Here is a 22,699-nt window from a genome sequence, read left to right as displayed (position 1 = left end):
TACTTTGAAGGGTTCTGTGTTTATGGTAGTGTAGCCCACATAAAAGTATATGGGCACTAAAGGGTTAACTCCTCACAATACATGGTAAAAATTTGTGTTTACTGCAAGGAAAAGAGAATAACCAGTTAAAAGGAATATGGAAAGAGCCTGGTGAAGCCATGGAAAGAAATTGAAAAAACATTTGCAAGAACATGCCTGGTATTTAAGATGTACCATGACACTAGAGGAAAACTGTTCCTGCTGAGGTTGTTACCAGGCAAGTATAAGGTAAATCTAATAAACCCTTTATAAATGGGTGTAACCATGAGCAATAACTATATAAGAAATACTATCTTAATCTCTAGATAATACATAATTAAGCTTGGCTTGTTACCAACATAAACCTTGGATAACTACAACTGTCACTTGAATTGATGGGTAATAGAGGAGGTGTTTCTAAGAATCGGCTGCCTACTTTCCTAGCAAGTATGCAGCGTAGTATTTCAGCTGTAGTTCATCTGTATTTACCTACTTATTACCAGTGTTAGTAATTACCAAATACTATACTATAATATACCATATATTTACTGGGTAAATACTTAGTGATTAGTGGACTGTAAAATGAATGGTTACCATGAATTCAGTATAATTTTCCATCAGTACAAAACAAGGTCATGCCATGCTTACCACTCTGCTCTAAGCTTCTTTTTTTAACAATAATATTTTTCTCATTAGCTAATTAATCCCAATCACTTCTGCTATGCTGTTTTATGTGTTCAGACTACTGTGAACAAACAATTATTCTAGATGCTTCACATTTAAAGCCCTTTCAGCCACTGGAAGGCTTTTAATGTGAATGTCATAGCATGAATTGTTGAGTTTCACTGTTAGTTTAACGGCAATCGACAAAACAGCAAAGTTGACCTTATTGGGATAATTTAGTGAATGAAAACTTTTTTTTTTTTTTCTGTGAAAAAGAGAAAGTCGGGGTGGTGAGTATGGAATGAAAGGTACAGTACATTTCCATACTGTAATAATAGTAAGTATTATTATTTACACATTAAAGTTTGTGTCCAAGTGTTGGAGAATACTGCTGCTTATGTGTGAAAACAGTTGTATAAAGCCTTTTGTGTCTACACAGGGAACTACATGAAATCTGATAAATTGCCTCAACTGATGTCACTTGAGTATCGGTTGGGTCTAATAAAAAAATCTGGGAGTGTGGAGTTAGACAGAAGTGAGGTTACCAGACCTCTGTAGCTGCTCCTTATCTGTGCTGGAGGTTAGCAGCTCCAGGCTTCATTAGCCGCTACTAGCATAACACACCCGAAATTCTGACTGAACTGTCGGAGGTTGAGTTGCATTGTGGGCATTGTAGTTGTTTTGACAAGGAGGAAGAATGTGTAAAATAAAAAAGACAATATCTCTGATTCTGCTGCATCAGATTTTTTTTAACTGTCCATTGTGAGCCCAACAATCTTATCAGAGTGCGATGCTTAATCAGTAGAGTAATTTTAACAGCAGGAAGCATCAACAGCAAATTAAAATAGGAGCAGATCATAACATGACTATGATAAAATATAAAACAGGGAAAATTAAAATGAAATAAAGTCCTGTCTCAAATGTAAGATTATTTTAAATAAAGGTCTGGTTCTCTCTGCAGTTGAAGTAAACAATAGCCAGGATCATTTTTGACAATTTAAGGTAACACAGTTTGATTCATGAATTTAGACATTACCATAAATAAAACATATTGAGCTGTCCTCTACTTTTTGAAATAGATTTTGAGAGCAGTAATTTCTGGTAGCATCAATATTTCATGTTTATAATAAACACGAACAATACATTTTAAATTATCTTTTTTTTTTTTTTACTTGTCTCTGGTACATTGTTACACCAGGAATGTTACATCTACAGCAGCAGCAGTTCAGCAGTGTAATATGGGGCTACTTCCATCAGAGCAGAACAGCCCCTCTCTCTCTGTCTCTCTGTCTCTCTCTCTCTCTCTCTCTCTCTGTCTCTCTCTCTGCCCCTGTTAACCCCCTGCTGTAGCAGCAGTTGCTGGCACCGTGGCTAAGCATGATGTCCGGCTGTAGCAGTAACAGGTGCCTACATGTTGCCTGCTGGCACCGTGCCGCCGCGCCGCAGCAGCCATCTTGGCAGCGTGTTCAGCCCTCACGCCCCAGCTCGCCAGCTGTAATCTGCCTAATCTCAACCTCCATACAGCTGCCAGTTAATTTAGAGTGGTCATACACACTGATGATATGACTCTGCATCACACTGGTGCTGCTGTGTGTGGGTAAAAGTATGGTATGTAATGTATTGTTAAGATTCAGTCAGACGGTCAGTTTTGGATTCTGCTGTTTGCCCGTGATACTGTCATTACACACACACACACACACACACACACACACACACACACACACACACACACACACACACAATGTGGTATCTGCTTCCCCTTTAACGTCAAACCCATCAGCCACACAAACCTATCCATCCCCCCTTTTTTTCCTCACACACTACCACCCACTACATCCCCCCTCCCCTCCCACACCACTGCCCCTCAAGCCTACTGTCACCCCTTGCACCCAACATCCCCTGCCCCCCTCTCCTACCTCCCACACCCACACACACACACACACACACACACACACACGCCCTCCACCCTACCCTTTCTCCATTTCAGATGCAAAGCTGGGGCCGAGGCGAGCCGTGCATATAGTCACAGCGGCAATCTCATCTATGTCCAATCTGTCATGCCACTGCCTTTCATTATTCTCCTGCGTAGGGGGAGAGATAACGCCGAGGCATATTTTATGGACAGTGGAGAGAGAGAGGGAGAGAGAGAGAGAATGATAGGAAAATAAAGGGAGAGAGAGATGCCAATGGTGGGGTAATGGTTGCAAGATATGAGGGGTCCCGCTCTGGCCAGGGGAGAAGTGTCACTCTGCTTCATTGGTATCTAGGTCAAGGCACAGAGAGGGAGAAAGAAAGAAAAAAAAAAAAAAGAAAGAAGCAAATGAAGTGATGAAATGATTGAAATAGAGGTTTGGGGGCGAAGGAAGGAAGGGAGGAAGGAAAAGGATGGAGAGGGAGTGCTGGTCAGTGCCATCTCGTCTCTATTAAAAATGAACAGCCTGAGGGCTTGGGGGTGGGGGTGTAAATAGGCAGTAGCCATTCTTCATGGTCACTCGATGGCCCCATAAAATTGGGGCTCGTATGCATGCATGCATGCCGCTGTTGTTGAATATGGAGGAGTGAGGGAATGCGAGGGGGCCAGCAGATGAAGGAGGGGAGGGATGGATGGAGGGACGGGTGAATGCACCGGGGTCAGGTATTCTCTTCTGTCACCTCTGTTGCCGGGCTGAGTGGCTGACTGGTTGTCTCTCTGCTCAGCGTGCTGGAATGATTGGGTCCTGGCCTGCAGAGAATGGGCTGGCCAGTTTTACATATATACATATATCACAGCCATTGTCATGCTGTGTGTGTAGCATGCACATTGTGTGTGTTTGAATATGCAAATAAGATCCAGCAATGCCTTTGATTTTGTGCATGTGTTGGTGTCCATGCGTGTGTGAGTGTCACTGCAATTGTGCAACATCCAGATGTCAGCGCAGCCTCACTCGGTGTCTGTCATTGAGACAGCGGGGGTGGGGTTAAGGTGACCTGTTTTAAATATAGACAGTGTCACGACAACATGCCCGACTCGACTTATAAAAGCCATTTGCATAACGTTTCTCCCTTATCCCTTGCTTTCTCCCTGTTTTTTTTTTTTTTTTCCTTCTTCCTCCTGGGAGACAGGCAGAGCAGACACGTCGTGTTTTGCCTTTGTCTCGGCCGTTCAAATGCAAAAAGATGTCATGTCAAAGCTTCCTTCGACACAGAAAGACACAACTGTATACCAGTGTCGCACAATGGAGAATGGGACAAAATACAAACCGTGCGCAACAGCGATGAAGCACAGCACGTTAAGACAAAATAGGTTTCCTGTGACATCACGTCAAATGATAAAGTCGCGCCAAGGAAGTGTGTCAGTACAGTATGTCCCCGCTAAATAACACCAAGAAACAACTATACAATAAATGACAAGACTGCAACTCAAATGACACCAAGATTCACACATCATTACACCTCTCTCTGCATATTTTACCCAGTCACTGGAGGTGTTATTGCTCTGCTGCTAAACAAGCCAAGATCTTTCAAAAAGTAATTTGAAGAGGCATTTTTAAACAGACCTCATGGACCTTGGACTTTGATTTCGGCTTAACTTTCGTTGCATATCTTGTTCCTCTTGAGCATTTGTGTGTGCAAGCCTCATCAGCGTGCCCTTCAGTTTGAATGCACACTTCACTCTGGCAAACTACTGCGTTATTATTATAGGACTGAGTACAAAGTCCTGCTACTCACATACAAATCCAAAAAAAAACAGACATGCGCCTTCATACCGCAAACCTCCACCTGCAGCCTCAGATTTGTCAGCAGCTTGCTCCTCCAGGCCCACAGTACTAAGCTCCGCACCATGAGGGGTCGAGTCTTCTTCTCTGCTGCACTAAGTTTGTAGAACCTTCCTAACCGTCTGAGGACATCACAGACCCTACACTCTTTTAAAAAAAGGCCTAAAAATCTTTCTATTCAGGAAGGCTTTTTCATCTTAACTCTTCTTACTATTTTCTTTGTGTCGTGTGTTCTATGTTATCAATCCTGTAGCACTTTGAGTTTCACAATGAATGAAAAGTGAGGTACAAATTAAATGTATTATTATTATTTATTATTATGATTCCCCTCTTCACCCCTCTTTATTCATCCATTTGTTTTAGTTTTTTTACCTCTGTGAAGAATGCACGCCACATTCCTTCAATACCTTTCCTTCTCTCAGACTCAGTCCCTATTCATTAGGAATTCAAATTAATCAGTATTTACTGTAGCGCTCGCCAGCTCTGCTCTCAAGTGCAATTTCTATCAACAAGGTTGAGTGGTCTTTTGTTTCTCATAGCCAATTGGAATAAGGCTTGCACTCTTATTGTCCCTTTCCCACTTTTTTTTAGATGTGCAATTGAACACATTAGTTTGGCACATAAGACGGAATTGACATTCTCCCACAGTGCAATGCTACAAGGACTTTTCATTTGACATTCGATGAACTCTGAAATTAAGGCCCCACAACAGTTGGAGAATGAATCCAAGCTAATTGTGTTTAATTACTTCTGTTGTGCATGGCCACAACAAAATTCAAACCAAGAGGCCTGAAAATATTTGTTTACGTTCAAAGGATATTTGCGGGTTATAACAACTTGGAACTTATTTTTGTAGTTTTGGCCATCATTTCTATGGGTCATGACAGTGTATTCACCAAAGTAATTGCTATCTAGAAGTGCCAAGTCAAAGGCAGGTGGACTTGCTGTAGATTTCTTTGTGACATTTTGCCTCTCATCCAAAATGCTTCTCCAGTTCTGACTGAAGAGTCCCTGGATTCTGTTTACCTCTGTTGGGTCATTCACACACTTAGAGTGATTGTGGGTTTTTAAACTCAAGGTAACCATGAGTCAAGGTTTGAATGGGTCACAAGACAGGGGTATGCTCAAAAGGAACTAGCTCTGAAGGAACAATTTTTTTTTTTTTTTAAGGAATTCATAGTGTTACACTTGCTTCTAACGCTGCCTAACTTCTCACCTCAACACACCTGGGTTAAACGTTGTGTTAAGTGGCCATGCTCATCAGATTGTCAGTTTCAGAAAGTTACAAAAGTTGCCAGACGCAGCATACCCAATTCTGAAGTGGGAAAGGGGATTTCAGATGTTGTTCAAACATCCAATAGAACTTCAGTTGAAGCATACTGATACCTTTAGACTGCCTGGTAAGTGATGTCAGAACAGCATTCTGGTTGAACTGTAGGCCTCCTTCTCTTGAGAGAGTGATGGTTGTTTCATGAAATCCTGTCTCCAAGAAATCTAGGCTAACAGTAGTCCCGTGGCCTTTGACTTTGCACTTCTAGATATCATATAATTTGGATGAATAACAATAATAATAATATAATACATTTTATTTATAAAGCACTTTTCAGGGTACTCAAAGACACTTCATCTAAGTATGAGAATCTCCACTGACACACAAGCCAACAGCTGAGTTAGATTATCTGAACCACTTTATTTGGAGGTAAAATTGGCAGTTACATCCAAAATGTCAGGGATAATCCTGTGTGTTTGTGTATGTGTCTATGTCTGTGTCTGTGCAACTATGGTAAGTTCTTTAGGTCAGCTGTACAAGGAAGAATGTCTTTTAGCTAAGATCAACATTTACAACAAACAGTTGAGTGAATTTAGCTAAAATGGGGGTCTGTTTAAAACCTGACTTCTCATGTTTCTTGCCCTGTTTGACTTCTTTTTATCAATGACGCCATGTTTCCAGATCAACTTTGTCAGTGTCACTACTGATAAGAATGATATGTAAATACTACAAATATAAGATCTGCATTATAATAACCAGAAATTATCCTCTCAACTTTGAATAGTTTAACACAAAAGTGGCTTTTTAAAATGTTAGTCTCAACTGTTGCCAGGTTGACTATCAGTGAGGGTGTGTTTGAGTACATGTCCATGTTTATGCCTGGCCAGTATTTGTGTGTGTGAGAGTAGTGGATGATAAACCTGCTCCAGTGTGTAATCACCAGTGTTAAATGCAGCTTTAACTGACAGAAGCAATGCCAGTGTGTTTTCCTGTGAATTCTCTCTGACCTATTCTACCATCATGTTTAAAATGCCATAGCACCTGATTAATTTTTGCGTCTCAACATTTAGGCTGATGAATGAAACTTCAATGGCCTCAATTGTCCGTGAGTTCTAAAATGGGTGATTATTTTTAATAATCTTTGCCTGTAGCACGTTAGCCGTGTCAGTTCTCAATGTAACTGGATTTTTCTACATTACATTATGAGTTGCTGCATTTCTCCAAATGCCACTTTTTATCTGAGCCAAGGCTGTGATTACAGAGAAAGTTACAGACTGCTATTTAAGTTATCGACCCCTGGCTGGAACTAGCCTTTTGGCCTTTGCAAGCTTTCGCTTTACACAACTTCTTACTTAACAAGGCTGGCTGAAAAACACACAGATCTAATTGAATATTGATATGTGTGTGTATGGAAGGCCAGAGCAAGGCTCACCCATGTTAAGCCATTCAGTGCATCCTCTTGATTGAAATTCCATTAGCTTGTTAGTGGAGGATAGTGGAGAGTCGGTGAATACTTAGCCTTGTTAGCCGAGGCGCAGGCTAAATGAGTGTGCACAGGGTCATTGTCCACTTAAAACTCACTCTGGAAACTGGCGGCCAGCTTGAATAATTCATGGAGCATGACCTGCGCTGACTGGGCTTTAAACGAGTGTGTAGCTTCTCTTTCTGTCTATTTGGATAATATCTCCACTCTGGAGTTAATTAGGTTTTTACTTTTTTATTTCAGCTGTGTGTACAGCGGTCAGGGACTTGTCCCTGCAGACACACTGAGAGCCAAATGAAAAGAGAATGGAGCAAAAATTATTGCAATGTAAAGTTGTAAATTCTTTTTTTTTTCCTATCTCTGGTATTTTATCATGGGGAGCACACTAATCCAGAATGTTAACTCCTGTGATACTGTACAATACAGAAAATTGTTTAGGCTGTATCAGGAGTAAATGTGACAACATCTGAAACAGGAAACGGGTAGTTTTTGAAGGGTGCAGCTAAATCTCTTTAGCAGCTAGCAGTAAGTCACTTTGAAACATTTCTCCTTTCAGGGGAAGCTAAATGTCAAGGCATTTCTTTAAAGCTGCAATAATAAATGTTTTTAAATTAACAGTTGATCAAATGGCCATGTGTAACGTCGTGTAACGTGTCGCTAGTAGTGATGAAATCACAGAGATCCACAGTTTACCTCAGTGTTTTAGTGATAATTAACTCAATGTCTTGGTTTTACACCCAACAACTTTAGTGTTTTTGTTCAGTCTCACCGCTCTCATCAACCTCATTTCCAGCAGCAGTAGGCAGCTGTTTTCAACAAAAAGCTATGATAAATTGACTGTACACCACCTGCTCAGCACCAAACAGCAGGCAGACAAAGTTAGTGGTTAGCTGGTGAACATAGTGGAGCATTTAGTTACTATAAAGCAAGATATTTCCCTCAGCAGTTGGTGGAGTCCAAAGCAGAGCTTAAAGGAAAGAGACTTACATTTATCAGGTGGCCAGGAGCACGACTCCAAATGAATGCTAATGTTGCTCTGTGTCAACTGGATGTGTAAATAATCAACTGTTTGCTAACATGGTTCAAAAACTTTATAAGGTGACAAAATATCAGTTTTTTTTCAGCTTTTTCTGCTGTGAATGCCTTGTCATTATGTCTGCACATCTTCCTGCATGTGTTCTAATGCTTTGCTGATTTATTTTTGCATCATGTTTAAAATGCTAATTTGCTGAATTTGTTCACTATATATTTTTTATGTGCTCCCTATTTATTGTATTCATATTTATGTACAGTCTGCTGTTGCGATGACCCATTATTCATTATCAGTCATCTAAGTTGCAAGTGAGTCAACATACAGTATATCATCAGTGATTGTTATCAATGTTCCTCAGATGTCAGACACAGCATGACAGTGCTTATGTCCAGAAAATGCCAACTGGCTTTCTTTAGGCATCTATTTCTATCTATAGACCTACTCAGACCATCTCAGACCAGACTCATCTACAGAATAGCACACATGCCATGCAGTAGTGTCACTTTATTTTCATTTGTTGAATTACATAACTTTCACTCTCACTTTGTGACGTTATACGTGTCAATGAATTAATACTGAGTGGCTAATAGAATATGCCAAACAGTTTTACTTTATACCTACTAAAAAAAAAATTTCTTGGAGTCACTTTTCTTCTTCTCTTTCTTCACTTTTTTTAAAGTGAGTTCTTCATTGTTGAAGATGAACCCAACTCCACTGGCTGATTGTGTTCCTTCAATCTTGATTGTACCTCAATGTGTTAGAATCGTGCTACCACCACTAGTCCCCAGAACAACCAAAATTAATTGGGAACATCGCCATGCACTTGTGCTCTATGTTTGCACTTCCACTTGAATTTTGCTGCCTTTCCCTTCCTAAGTGATGCTCAAACATCCGAAATCAAATAAATTTGGTTTTAATAGTTGGAGACAAATGACTACCAAGCTAGAACATTCTGAATGTGAACATCCAAGGCCCATGCCTCGGATGTAAGCCCTAACAGAGCTAAAAAATTTAAAATTGAGATGCATAGTTCAGCCAGCTGACTCACCAGGCCTCATTCTGACTCGATTGAGATGTGAGTGATTGGCAGAGGCCTCCAGTGGAGAGGAAATTTACCATTACCATCCTCAAGTCAGTCCAAATGAACAAATCTGATGCTGATAGAGGTGGTAGAGCAGAGTCTATTTTTTATACAGCATATTGGATACAATAACATAAAATATATTGAGCTTCACAAAGGATTAAAAATGCACAGCAGCTAGCTGGATTGAAAAGGGCAGGGACTTCTGCTTTGAAACACCATAGAACTAGTGGTGGCCTTAAGCATCTGGGGGCTGAGGTTAATGCGCCCCCCCCACCCCGAAAAAAAACCCAGCACGGATTCAAGTTGGTTTGCATCAATAATGGTATATTTTCAGACTTCAACTTAAATGCACTATCTGTAATTTTAGCAGCAGGGACAGCTCACATAGAAATAATCCAAACAATTCTCATAATTAAAAACTGAAACAATGACGTGATGCTTTGGTATGAGGAGAAGTCTCACCCTTCTGGGCAACTTCTAGTCTGCATTGAATAGCACTATGTGTTATGTCTCCACTGACATAAAAACAACTTAAACAATTCCGTCAAATTAACAACAAAAGCAATGCCATATTTTGTTTGTTAAAAGTGTCTGAAACTACTGGTAGCCTACAATGAATTGCGCTTCGCGCTCTTTCAGCACCATGGACAGCTCACATCAGGCCTGGAGAGTGAAAAGGAAAACGGGAGACAGAGGGGGAGCAAACAGAAGAGAAATTACGACTGGTGGAAAAAGAATACGTGGTTTGCCGCCTGTGGACATTGAGTGAAATAAGTTGAAGTGGTCTCCAATAGTAAGTAGAAGAAGAAGTAACTACAGCTCGCCACAATATATATATCTTTAAAAAAAGGGGGGGGGGTGTGAATTATTCAATTCTTGCATGTCAGTTAGGGGCCCCTTTGAAGGGCGGGGCCCATTTCAATGGAAGCAGGTGAAACATAGCTAAGGCCAAAAAAATGCACAGAACATAGAAACATCAGCCTTCAATGAGCCTACAAGGAAACGGGACGCACCCATGTGACCTCAGATGTCAGATCACCCAAACCAGCTTGTTGGGCTGCAGATCTCATCCCTCATTATCATGGATAGCAAGAGAACATGCTTTGCCTGAGTGAAAGCAACATGATTCAAACTGGTAAAAATGTTCATTCTTTTTTTCAAGGTCAGCCAACAATCTGTGCAAGTTAGCCTTTAAATGAGTATTGTCCTTGTTAAACCTTTCAAATGTCAGGGATTTTCTACATTTTGCAGTGTTAAAAACTTTGATTTTCCCTGGTCAGCACAATTGTAGATGAAAATAAAACCTGTTACAATTTATTGAATTTTGCTTATGCTTTTGTCTGACGTCTGGTCAATTTCTATTCCTCTGTCCTGAAGAAAAGATATTTAATTTCAACTGTATCTTTTATAGCTGGAATTACTTTTTGAACTTGTACCTAAAATGTCCAAAATATGACCAGGGAAAACTGAGAAAATCTCCAGTGAAACCACTAAACAAAGGCCATGTAGGTGAGCGTCTGGCACACAAGTCTGATAAAACTTCATAAAAGCCAATAAAACTCCATAAAAGCTCAATAAAACTTTCAGTGGTGCATAGCCCCAGCATATACAGTCAGAATCAATTGAAGGAAAAGTGACATAAAGCCTGCACTCCACCCCACCTCAATGCATTTCCAATCACATTCCAGTCTGCCAGGATGCAGAAGGTTGTCTAACTTGCTACGTATTTCTTATACGACCCCATTGCAACCTGTCCATTACCACCAGCCCTCTAACTCCAACTGCTCTTACTGTCTCCTCCCCCCTCTGTTGTCCTAGACATGGCCTCACCCCTTCCTCTTCCTCTTCCTCCTCACCCCTCCATTCTGGTAGCTGTCATCAATCTTGCTAAAATGACAGGCGACAGATGTTAGCCTTTGCAAAGATCAAATCTGCTGCTTCAGGGCAGCCTAGTCAAACATGCACACACTCACATATGCATACACATATATAGGTATGCACACATGCATATGCAGTCACACACACACACTCAAACATGCATGCACACACACTCTAGTCTTCTGACATGTCACATAGCCCACGCAGACATTCACTAGACCTCTCTCTCTCTCTCTCTCTTTCTGCCAATTGCTAAATCTATTCTGACACCAGAGAGACAGAGCAGGATAGAGTGGAAGGACGGTCAAAAGGCTTGCACATATAGGGCACATGCACCCATACACACACACACACACACACACACTAGTGCATACACACACTTTTATATGAATGCAATATGTGCATTCATTTCTTTATTTTATGTTACTTAGGTGTGGTATGTCAGCCAATGCGCACCGCATTTTTTTGCCCGCGTGTGCTGCTGCATGTGTGTATTTTTATTTTGTGGATCATCTCTTGGTTTTGCTGTGAGTCACCCAGGCCAGACGGAGGGGAGAGTGTTCCTTGTGGCTATGTTGAACCCAAATACACAGAAACAATGCAGCACCTGCTGTGTGCTGGCAGAACAAGAAAGCATAAAAAGAGAGGGTCAGCTTCCAAACATGACTTATTATATTACTGCTCCAAAATATTCTATTCTATTCCATCCACTTCATGTAAGAACAAGCTGATAAGTAAACATGGGGGGGTCAAATTTTTCACTTTGGGTTCAACTTTGGTGAACCTTAACACAAATTGACAGGAGATGATGGTTGTGTTAAATTGCTTAAATTAACCGAGTAAACCTATCATGTTAGGGATTACTAACTAACTAGCTAGCTCAGCGATTGTGACGCAGAGACTGTTCTGTTGTGACTCATTAGCACTAGCATGTTCCACAGAGCACGACTGTTTCTGAAATCACTTCCTCATTTACTCATGCACTAATAGGCACTTATAATAATAGTTATTTGCTCTATAATGAGCGATAAATACTTGATTTTGCATACATTGATAGGTGTAGAGTTGCACCACTGCAATTTCTGCTTCTATAAAATACAGTGCATTGCATATGGGTTCCAAAAATAGTAGCCACCTTTCTATATAGAGCATAGATTTCACACTCAGAATTCAGACACACAGATTAAATGGCGGATGGTAAATATAGTGAACTGTATAGTGAATGGGGAATCAGACACAACCTGTGTTTCGCATGTTGCAGCTATAGTGGTTTGCCAAATAGCACTGCAAGTAGTCACTAAAATACCAGGCTGCTATCACCGCATAGCTTGAAAGGATGCATGGATGAACTCCCCGCTGCCACTTTCTGGTGTGTATTCAAGTGAAGAATTTCACTTTAAAGCAAGACTATGTACCTTTTGTGCACATTCTTCTTTCTGAGAAGTTGAATTCACGATGAATAAAATGAACCCCCGCTCAATTGAATACACTCAGGGTTTTTCAGTTTTTGTTGCTACAGCTTTACTTGGTCTAGTAGGACCAGCAGCTTATGGTGGCTAATGTTAGATAATTGGTGTTGGCTGTGTAACTGACATTACTGAATTGGTTTGTTGACTTGTTGTACTCGCTACTGTTACACTATTTGTTTATTTTCCATTATCCTGTACAGTAATTGTAACTTGTGGTCACGGTGACTGCTGTTCAGCAAGTGTCATAGACGTGCAAGCTGCTTCACTTTATCACTTCCACTTATCCACACTCCAAATGTTATGTGAATGCAAATGGAAGCGGGACTTTGTTCTGTTCTCTAAGCATATAGAAGTACTAAGACATTTTCATGTGAATCTAATATTCCCCAAACTGTCAATTTGTACAAGGATAGATGTTAGTGTTGCCATCTTTAATAGGAGTACATTTAAGTGCAGGATCCATGCGCATGCAGCACACCTGGTTAGTATGTGGAGTTCCTCCGGGTGCTCTGGTTCTTCCCACACTGTCCAAACACCTGCACGTCAGTTAAAAAGAAGATTCTAATTTAAGGAAGACGAGAGCTTCCCATAAACACAAGACAGACTGAGGCTGTAGTATGAGTGAAAAGTCAAGTTAAAAATACTACTATATACACTATGCTAAGACATAATCTCATAACTACTCATAGAAAATTGTGTTTTTATGTTCAGGGGGAAGCCTATTTATTCCAGATGGACAAGCAAAGGTTATTTCTCTGTCATTTAAACACACCAAAATAATAACAGCTAGCTAAACTAGTCCCTCACAGCACCATTTACATCTTCATAAGCAAGCATTACAGTACAATCACATTAGGCTCACGTAACATGAGGATTTTTAATAACACAACTTTATTGCAGCAAGCGCTTCAATATTCATGTCCATACTGTGTAGTGCATGTGCACACACACACACACACACAGACCCAGTGGTAACATGTCCCAACAGGGGCAGAGAGCTGCTCTGCAGGAATATAACTCTCCCTGATTGTTTGGCTGTGTGTGTGTGTGTGTGTGTGTGTGTACAGCCTCAGGGTGTGTGGGGATACTAAAGCTGTCTTTCCCAGGAGATGACAGAGAGAGGCAGTACTGTCATGTCTACATACCATGGGGTATGAATACACACCTACACACATGTAAAAGTTTGGATCTGTTATGTATGGGCAGTATTTTGTTCCAAGATGTACTGTAATAACATAGTCCATTCACACAGTAACACATAAAAAACACAGTAAACAAGTAATTACATACAGTATTGTGGATACTAGAAGGTCACAACCCTTAAAAACAGAGGGGTTGTTACTAATGACAAAACCTCTGACATAGACCTTTCTGAAATGAGGTGTGTCTAATCGTTAAATATACACCAATATGATAATAAACAAGTAATATAAATGTTGCATTTTTTAAATACTCCATGGATGATAAATGACTTATTTTGACCTTTTATTTATGACTACAAAGTTCACTGCACTACAGTGAACTTTCTATTTACCAAGAGAAAATATTAGCCCAGAATATGTAAAGTCATATTCAAGTTTGTCGCATCCGTTCATGCTCCATACATGCATAAGGTTGCATTTTTAATATTTCCATATTATTCTTACCAGTTCAGTTTAATCCTTAAGGTTTCAGTCCTGGTTGATTAGGCAACATCTGTGGTAACAACAAGAGGTACTGTTCAAAATGACGTGAGGCAAGTAGAGGAGAGGGCAGAGGAGAGAGAGAAATATGAGACAAGCTTTCAAAAAACCTCCAAACACAGAAAGTCTAGTTGGGACCCAGATTGGCCTAATATACCAAGATTTAAGCCTTGGCTGTACCATATTTCAAATGGTAAGTTTCAAATACAAAATTACTGTGTAAAATAAATAAATTAAAAATACGTAAATGAAAGTATGAATCTATCCATCAATTTATAGGAATGTTCTGCTGCTTATTTAGGCAATATAGACATGCTGCCAAGAGGGGAGTGTCAAAACACCCATTTATTGAAGAGGGCTCACTGGTTTACTGCCTGGACTGTTTAGACAGACACATGACAAGTGAACACCATAGGGACAGTGTTAAATCCCATGCCGTGCTGGCAAAAGATAAGATTATTCATTCATCAAGATAGATTTTGTATTTGGAAGAAAAAAAAAAGTTTCTATTTATATGTTTTTACAAATGCACAATGCACAAAGGTTCCTCAGTCTTGGTTGCCTTTGAGCCTGTTGTTGTCCTGGAGCATGAAGCTGTCATAGGGGGCGAGAACAGTCCTCCAATTATCCAGCACTATTGGACAAGCTCAAAGTAAAAGGTTCCATACAATTCTGAGCTAATTTGATGTTTTATTATAATTTAATGTGAAAATTTAGCAAAAATAATATATGCTCTGTTTAACTTATAGAAACACAAACTACAGGTCTCATCTGATAATCGATGAAATGCTGGCGGTCCTTGCTGTGGTGGTGGAGGAGCCCATCCTCCCTCAAAGCAATGCAGGCCTTTGTGGCCACAGGCCTTGAGGCTGATGAGAGCACAGATGTTGCCATCATGAGGCAGCTGGATCTACATGTCAGATACTAAAAACAAAAAAATGATGTAATTATCAACTTGTATTGCAGTAATCCCTAATTTAATAGTCTTCTATGAAAATGCTTTTTATCATTTTCAGATACATGGACCAAGAGGGGAAACTGTGGGTTGTGTTCCTAGACCTCGTCACAGTGCCAGATGGGAGGGCAAACACTATAGTGGCTGCAATTAAGAGGGTGCTCCAGAAAAAGAACATCCCCACACACAAACTGTTTGTGCTGGGGACTGATGGAGCAGCTGTGATGACTGGTCAAGTCAAGTCAAGTCAGTTTTATTTATATAGCACCAAATCACAACAGAAGTTATCTCAGGGCACTTTTCACATAAAGCAGGTCGAGACCATAATCTTAAATTTACAGAGACCCAACAATTCGCCCATGAGCAGCACTTGGTGACAGTGGCAAGGAAAAACTCCCCTTTAATGGAAAGAAACCTCAAGCAGAACCGGACTCTAGGTGGGCGGCCATCTGCCTTGACGGGGTGGGTTGAGAGAGAAGGGGGGGACAGAGAAGCACAGCAACAAAAATAATAACTGGTATGAAAACAACAACAAAAAGCCTATTTGCATACCTGGGTTCTTACTAGCAGCCTACATTATGTGGTACAAATAAGTATTGGCTCAATTAAAACAGGGCAGCATAATGGAGTTGCCAAATAGCTGCAGGATGACTTCCCATGGATGGTGTCTGCTGCATGTGCCACGCACTGACTGGCACTGGCATGCAAAGAGATCCAGCACCAAGAGATCCAGCACCTAGTCATACATGGATACATTTAGAGCTCCTGCAGCAGCTTCACATTTATTTCAGAAATAGCTACAATAGGACTGCTGTCCTTCAAGCAGCACCAAAGGCCTTAGGTCTTCCTGAGTTTCATAGAAACTATCAAATGTCAATAATCATAAGTTAGATTACATCTGTAATACAACTCCAGAGCTGTCTTACCTAAGCAATCTAACTTTATTGTTATCTCTTTAATTTAAGCTGTAAGAGGTCAAAGACATTCGCTGGCTGTCCCAGCACCGGGCCTTCACTAATTTACAACAGAACCTCATTGTTGTCTTGGCAGCATTAGCTGAGGAGGTGGAGGTAAACGGGTGCACGCTGGCAAAAGGACTGTACAGTTTTTGTGCCACACATCGGGTTGTGGCAGCTCTATAAATGCTAGCGGATGTGTTGCCACTTGCAGCAGCTAATGTACAGTCACAAATAATTAAACTATTCTTCAACTCAATATTTAAATTATGTAAGTTTTAAAGCCAAAAGAAAACAAAAGAAAACCACAGAAACAATCTTGTTTTAGGTCCCTGTGACTCTATGGCTTCTATAAAAGGCATTAAGGATGCTGGTGAACACCAGCCCCCTTGTTCTTTCTGGGGAAAGTTACACCAGGACCTATAGGTCATCTATAGATGACCCCAGAGGTCTTGGTGCCTTCAGCATCAGAGATGAAGAGGAGAGGGGGAGGAGATGAAAAGAACAAAGACATGGAGGGATGACTAGGAAGCAACTCTGGGCAAGCTATTCATATTTCATTTGCTTTAAAGACTTATGTTAATGTGTGAGTAAATTTAACACTAGAGATAAACTGATTGTAATTTTCTTGACCGATTCCACTTTCAGTTTTTAAAAAAATCTGACCTGCCGATTCCAATTTTGTCCGATTCCAATTTTCTTTCTTTCTAAGAACTAACATTTTTGTAACTTTTCTTTCATGGAAATTCAATTGCATGTTCATAATACAACATTGTTAATATAAAACATAAAACATGACCATATTATTTGGTTCTCTAACTACATGATGATCTTTTAAATTCATTGAAGTAAACTCAAAGTAAAATACTGATAAAATATTATTCATTGGTGCAGATAAACCCTGATGGGACAAAAAAGTACTTTCTCACCCTATTTTTCACCTATAATCATTTGTAATTTCCTTAATATTATCCTTTTTTTAGTGTAATCAAAAAGCATTTTACTTATATAGCAAATATCAACTCTAATGTCATTTTAACAGTGATTTGTGGCACTCAACAGGTGTACAGTTTTTTCACTCTGCTCTACTTATTTGGTCACCATATCTAGTTTAATAATATAAAGCTGTATTAATTCAATTCAATTATTTTATATTTTTCCCTACAGATTGAAACACACAGCAGGATTCATGTCAGTGTGTCAGATAATGAGAAAGAGGATCGATAGTCTTCAGGATAGCCTGGTCCGCAGGTTACAACATCTCAGCATTCTGGGAGAATTCAGTATGCTGTACATGTGAAAAATGTATTTGAGTTCTGAGTTTAAAGTCAGAATTCTGGATGCAAGGATTCATTGCATCACATTGTATCACAATACTACATGTGTTGTTTCTTGTGAAGCCTCTGTGGAAAACATGGCATCAATAAAAATTACAAAAAGAGGTAATTACAGAACGCAAATACATTGATTGGCTTTTGCTGGAACATTGTTGGCCATAAGCAGTATCAACATGGGGTTTGATATCATGAAAACGAGGGAACTAGGGTTAGGGGTTAGGGTTCAGGTTTAGGGTTTAGGGTTAGGGTTAGGGCCACGGTTAGAGTAGGGTTAGGGGTTAGGTTTAGGGTTGGGTTAGGGTTAGGGCTAGGATTAGAGTAGGGTTAGGGGTTAGGGGTTAGGGTTAGGGTTAGGGCCAGGGTTAGAGTAGGGTTAGGGTTAGGGCCAGGGTTAGAGTAGGGTTAGGGGTTAGGGTTAGGGCCAGGGTTAGGGTAGGGTTAGGGTTGAAGGTTAGAGTAGGGTTAGGGTTAGGGAAAACTAGAACTTTAATGCAATAATGCATTAATGCATGATTAATGCATGATGTTGCATTAATGCATTAATGCATTAATGCAACATCTTTCACAAGCTGAACTAGAAGGCAGTCAGTAGCAATGCACACCACTTGCTATTTAAAAATGACACAACTCACAAAGTTTCAGTTTCTGGATACAGTTTATCAGTTACAGTGGAGACTTCTTTGATTATGCAAATCAAGAAGACAACTGCATCGTCAAGAAAAATGATATCTCATGCAGCGTAAAGGATTGAAAATCATCAATGGTTGGATAAAATTCTATGGCCACCAAATATAATGCATTCTATATGAAAAAAAATGTAATTAAACTCACAACAAGAGAAAAAACAAACATTTCAGAGATGCTGACTGTTATCCAGTCAGCAGTAAGGCTTCCTGTTTTCAGACCTACATACAGTACAGTATTTCTGTCATGGGTGGGGGGACATATTGACCAACACTGTAGGTGCCCTTCATAGTGACTTTAGGGCATAGAGAAGGTGAAATGAAGAGAAGGATGAGGAGAGGAAATGATAGGGAAGGAAGATGACAGCAAAATGGAGAAAAGAAGAGAGGAAGAGTGGAAGAGGAGCAGGGGAGCCCCGTCACATGGGACTGGGCTATTGATTGAATTCTGACATTGATTAAGCATCCCCTGATTCACAACGCCATGAGTTTGTGCATGAATGTGTGTATGGTCTGGTTTATGTATGAGTGTGTGTTTATGCATGGGGATAACACCTGCTGGAAGTGATAGCAGCAGTCTATAAAGAGGAAGAGAGGATGAAGAAATAAGAAAGAGTTTATTTTCATCAGTGTGTCTACTTGCATTCACATGCATATACAGTGATGTGTGCTCTTTTGAAATGTGTGTGTGTGTGTGCCTATAGATCTCTAACCCTAGGAGGCCTGACTTGCAATACCACTTCATCCATCCTTGTGGGATAAAAAAGGGTCTCTCTCTCTCTCTCTCTCTCTCTCTCTCTCTCTCTCTCTCTCTCTCTCTCTCTGTCTTTCTCCTGCTACCCCCTCGCTCTCTTTTACTCTCTCCTTCTCCTTTGTGTGCACTCCTTTCTTTTTTATTCATCATTAATCCTCCAGTCTGGGTCTGGGATGTCACAGCCTCTCCCTCCCTCCACTGCCCTCTCCCTTGCTCCCTTTCTTTTTCACTCTCTGTGTTATTGTGTGTGTGTGTGTGTGTGTGTGTGTGTGTGTGTGTGTGTGTGTGTGTGTGTGTGTGTGTGTGTGTGTGTGTGTGTGTGTGAAGGGCAAGGGCTTGTCATCCTGTGCCCCTGTCACTCTGCCTCCCATTCAGAGCATGGCACTCCTTTTGCCAGGGATAATTACCAACCCCCCCACCACCACCTCCCCTTCCCAACCTCCTCCTCTTCCTGCTCCTCCTCGTGTCCCTCTGCACCCGTTCTTTTTCTCCCAGAATTGGAAATGCACATTTTCAGAAAAGGCAAAAATTCAAAATTAAATTATTTAAATCATTTTATATGCTGATCAGTATAACCAAAAACATGGGAACATAGCCATACAGATCACTCAGAAAGACTGTAAGGGGCATACTGGGAATTCTAGTAACTTTTGTGTGTGTGTGTGTGTGTGTGTGTGTGTGTGTGTGTGTGTGTGTGTGTGCATGCTTATGTGAAGGCAGAACAAGGGGTGGAGAGGGTGAAAGAGGGTCAGGTTCAGTACATGGCCTCAGCCTGGGAGCCAGACATATAAACACAAACAGGAACGACTGGTATGCAACGCCTGTAAAGAGTGGAGGACATTTACAGATACGGTCACACACACCGTACGGACACACACACACACACACTTATACTCACACCTATGCAATCTTAAGTTTTTATTTTTGAGATTTTCTGTTTTTCTTTGGTACTTTAAGTTTGTTTAACTATTGCATAATCCATCTCTGGATCCCAAACTGGGATCCTTGAGGAAGTTTCAGAAAGCCCTCCAAAAAAGAAAGAGTTTAATATCACTATTCTCAAATGTGACTGAAAAAGATACCAGAGACAGTAAACAGTGATGTATGTCTGTACAAAGTCATATCTAATAACTTTGAATGTAACTTCTTGAAATCTGTAAAAACATGAACCTTTGTTTCCCTTATCCTTCTTACAGCTCCACACTGCTTTTCTTTTAATCTAGTTCATAAAGGCTGTTATTTCATATGCTATGTAAACATTTCATTTGAAGACATAATTCATAAGTTTAACCACATTGAAGTAAACAATCTAAAATCTTGTTACTTACTGTAGACTGTAAGTAACAACTACTAGTGAACCTATAAGTGACAAGCAGTTTATACTGCTTCCCACAACCTACATGTGTACAAATGTCTGTATATATTTATATGCAAATACAAATTGCGTATACTGTACTATGTACTTTATCTAACAAATTGCAATAAGCATCTTACACCAGTGTTGGCCTCCCTCCACTTGCTACTCATAAAATTTATAATCAAACATAAAATGTTATTTATTACCTATCAAGCACTACATGGGGAGGTCTCTGTATGTATTTGTGAAATGTTGAATCAAGGAATCTAAAGGCTGACAGGTCATCTGACGAGGGTCTATTGAAGTTTCCCAGCGTTTGCTTGGACAAAACAATCTTTACTCAAGGTCCACATTACAAGCTCTATCTGGAGATTTCAACCACATCTCTGGGCTGTCAGTGTGTGAATGGAGCTTGCTCAAGTGTCATGACGTGATGCAAATATGGAACTTTGTTCAAGTCTTAACAAGTGATCATACTGAATATGGGGGAGATGGTAACTGGTGCCTCTAAACAAAGATGGTCTTTGCAGTCACATTTGAATGTCCTGCATGATGTATGTCTGGCCGTCCACAGTCTCCTGCTGGATGACTCTGACCCCTTTGCAGTTGATTTGTACTGCTTGTTGTCGTGCTGTTGTATGTTTTGATTGTGGGGGATTACGGATGCTAATTAGCTTCGAGCTAACTCCAGTGCAGTGCATCTTTAATGTTTAAAACTGCACACTGTCCCAATCAATAAATCAAATCAAAATGATCAGTTTCTTCGAGACATGATATCCATTTGCTGCCCCCCCCCCCAAAAAAAAATAGTCATAGTCTTCCTCCTCTTACTATTACATCATTTAATTCAAATTACATAAAAAACCTCTCAAGCTTTACTTATGTTCCTTTACTTCTATATACTTCTATATCATTGCCATTTTTTGTAGGTACACCTAGCTACAACTAATACAACAGCCCTGCAATAAATCCCACCTTCATCATGTTGTCACATGTTGATTCAACTTAATGGTTATTTTGGAGGCTGTTTGTGGTGCTGTTGAATTGTGTTGGCTTATTTACCGAGAGGTGTTTTTCCACTCATTGATATAAATAGGCTGCATGAAATATAAGAAACGTCTGTCAATATAAAGGAATACAATTCAACATTATCCCTTCTACAAGGGTATTGTACTTTATCATAAAGTGATAAAGTCCACACCTTTTGAACAGACACTGGTGTGTGTGTGTGTCAGTCAGACTACACACTGCAGGAGTCAGACACAAAGACAAATACATGCTCCACACTCATATCCACATATACTGTACATACACACACACACACTCTCTTTCTCTCTGCTCTCGTCTCCTAATTGGTCTTGAATGGCGACCCTCATAAACAAAAGGCAGTTCAGGGGCAGATAAACAAAAGCGTGTCTTGTCGTTTATTATGGCTCCTTCATTCTTTTCCTTTTATTTCTGCATGGCCTCTGGTCGGTCAGAGGGGAGGAGGGGGGAGAGCGGGAGCCAACCCTCTCTCTCTCTCTCTGTCTCTTTCTCTCTATCAGATGCCTGGTGTGTTGCGTGTATTGATCGCAGAGGCTCAGTAGCAGAAAATAATGGGGTGGTGAAGGCTTAGTAGAGAGAGGGAGATGGAGAGAAAAAGAGATCTACAGACGTGTGTACACTCACACACATATACACACATATCACTCCCATACACAATCCTATTTCCCTGCCTCCTCTCTGCCCTGTGCCCCCATATGAATATTGGCTCTCCCCTAACTCCTCCATGTCACCGTCGTCTCAGTGTATGTGTGTGTGTGTGTGTCCAGGCTGCCTCATTTGCATGTGTGTGTGTGTTATCTATGTGAATAAATCCTTCCAAGCCCTGTGCGCCTCAGGGTGATGTGATGCGGCCAGTGCCCGAGCAACCATACCCTAGCTAATTTACAACCAACCTAGTGTGTCCCCCCACTCCCTCACACACACATGCACGTCCGCACACACACACACACACTCACACAAACATACACCGACATACACAAGGCTTGATGACACCACGGTGAAACATGTCGTCTAGACGACATTGAACCCTGAGTCCGCCCAGGGTAATTGTTTTATGCAAATGCAGAGAGCTAGGGCTGACATGATTGGGCCAGACTTGGTGTTGATTGAAGTGTGTGTACGTGTGTGTGTGTGTGTGTGTGTGTCTAGGTCTGGTTATGGATGTGGTCATGATTGTGGTGTAATGCTGGTAGCCATTAGTATTATTGTTATTGTTGGAAATGTTCTATTATTCAGCAGGGCAGGGCGGGGCAATATACATAACATGTAGAAATA

General features: G+C 40.6%; 1 protein-coding gene across 1 annotated transcript in view; it reads left to right on the top strand.

Moving 5' to 3' along the window:
• LOC121911615 overlaps positions 1 to 22,699 on the top strand; it is a 336,594-nt gene that overhangs the window by 273,839 nt on the left and 40,056 nt on the right. The gene's annotated exons all lie outside the window — the stretch shown is intronic.

This window comes from Thunnus maccoyii, chromosome 14 (genome assembly GCF_910596095.1).
Source record: "Thunnus maccoyii chromosome 14, fThuMac1.1, whole genome shotgun sequence".
NCBI classification, from domain to species: domain Eukaryota; kingdom Metazoa; phylum Chordata; class Actinopteri; order Scombriformes; family Scombridae; genus Thunnus; species Thunnus maccoyii.
This window is presented reverse-complemented; position numbering and strand designations above follow the sequence as displayed.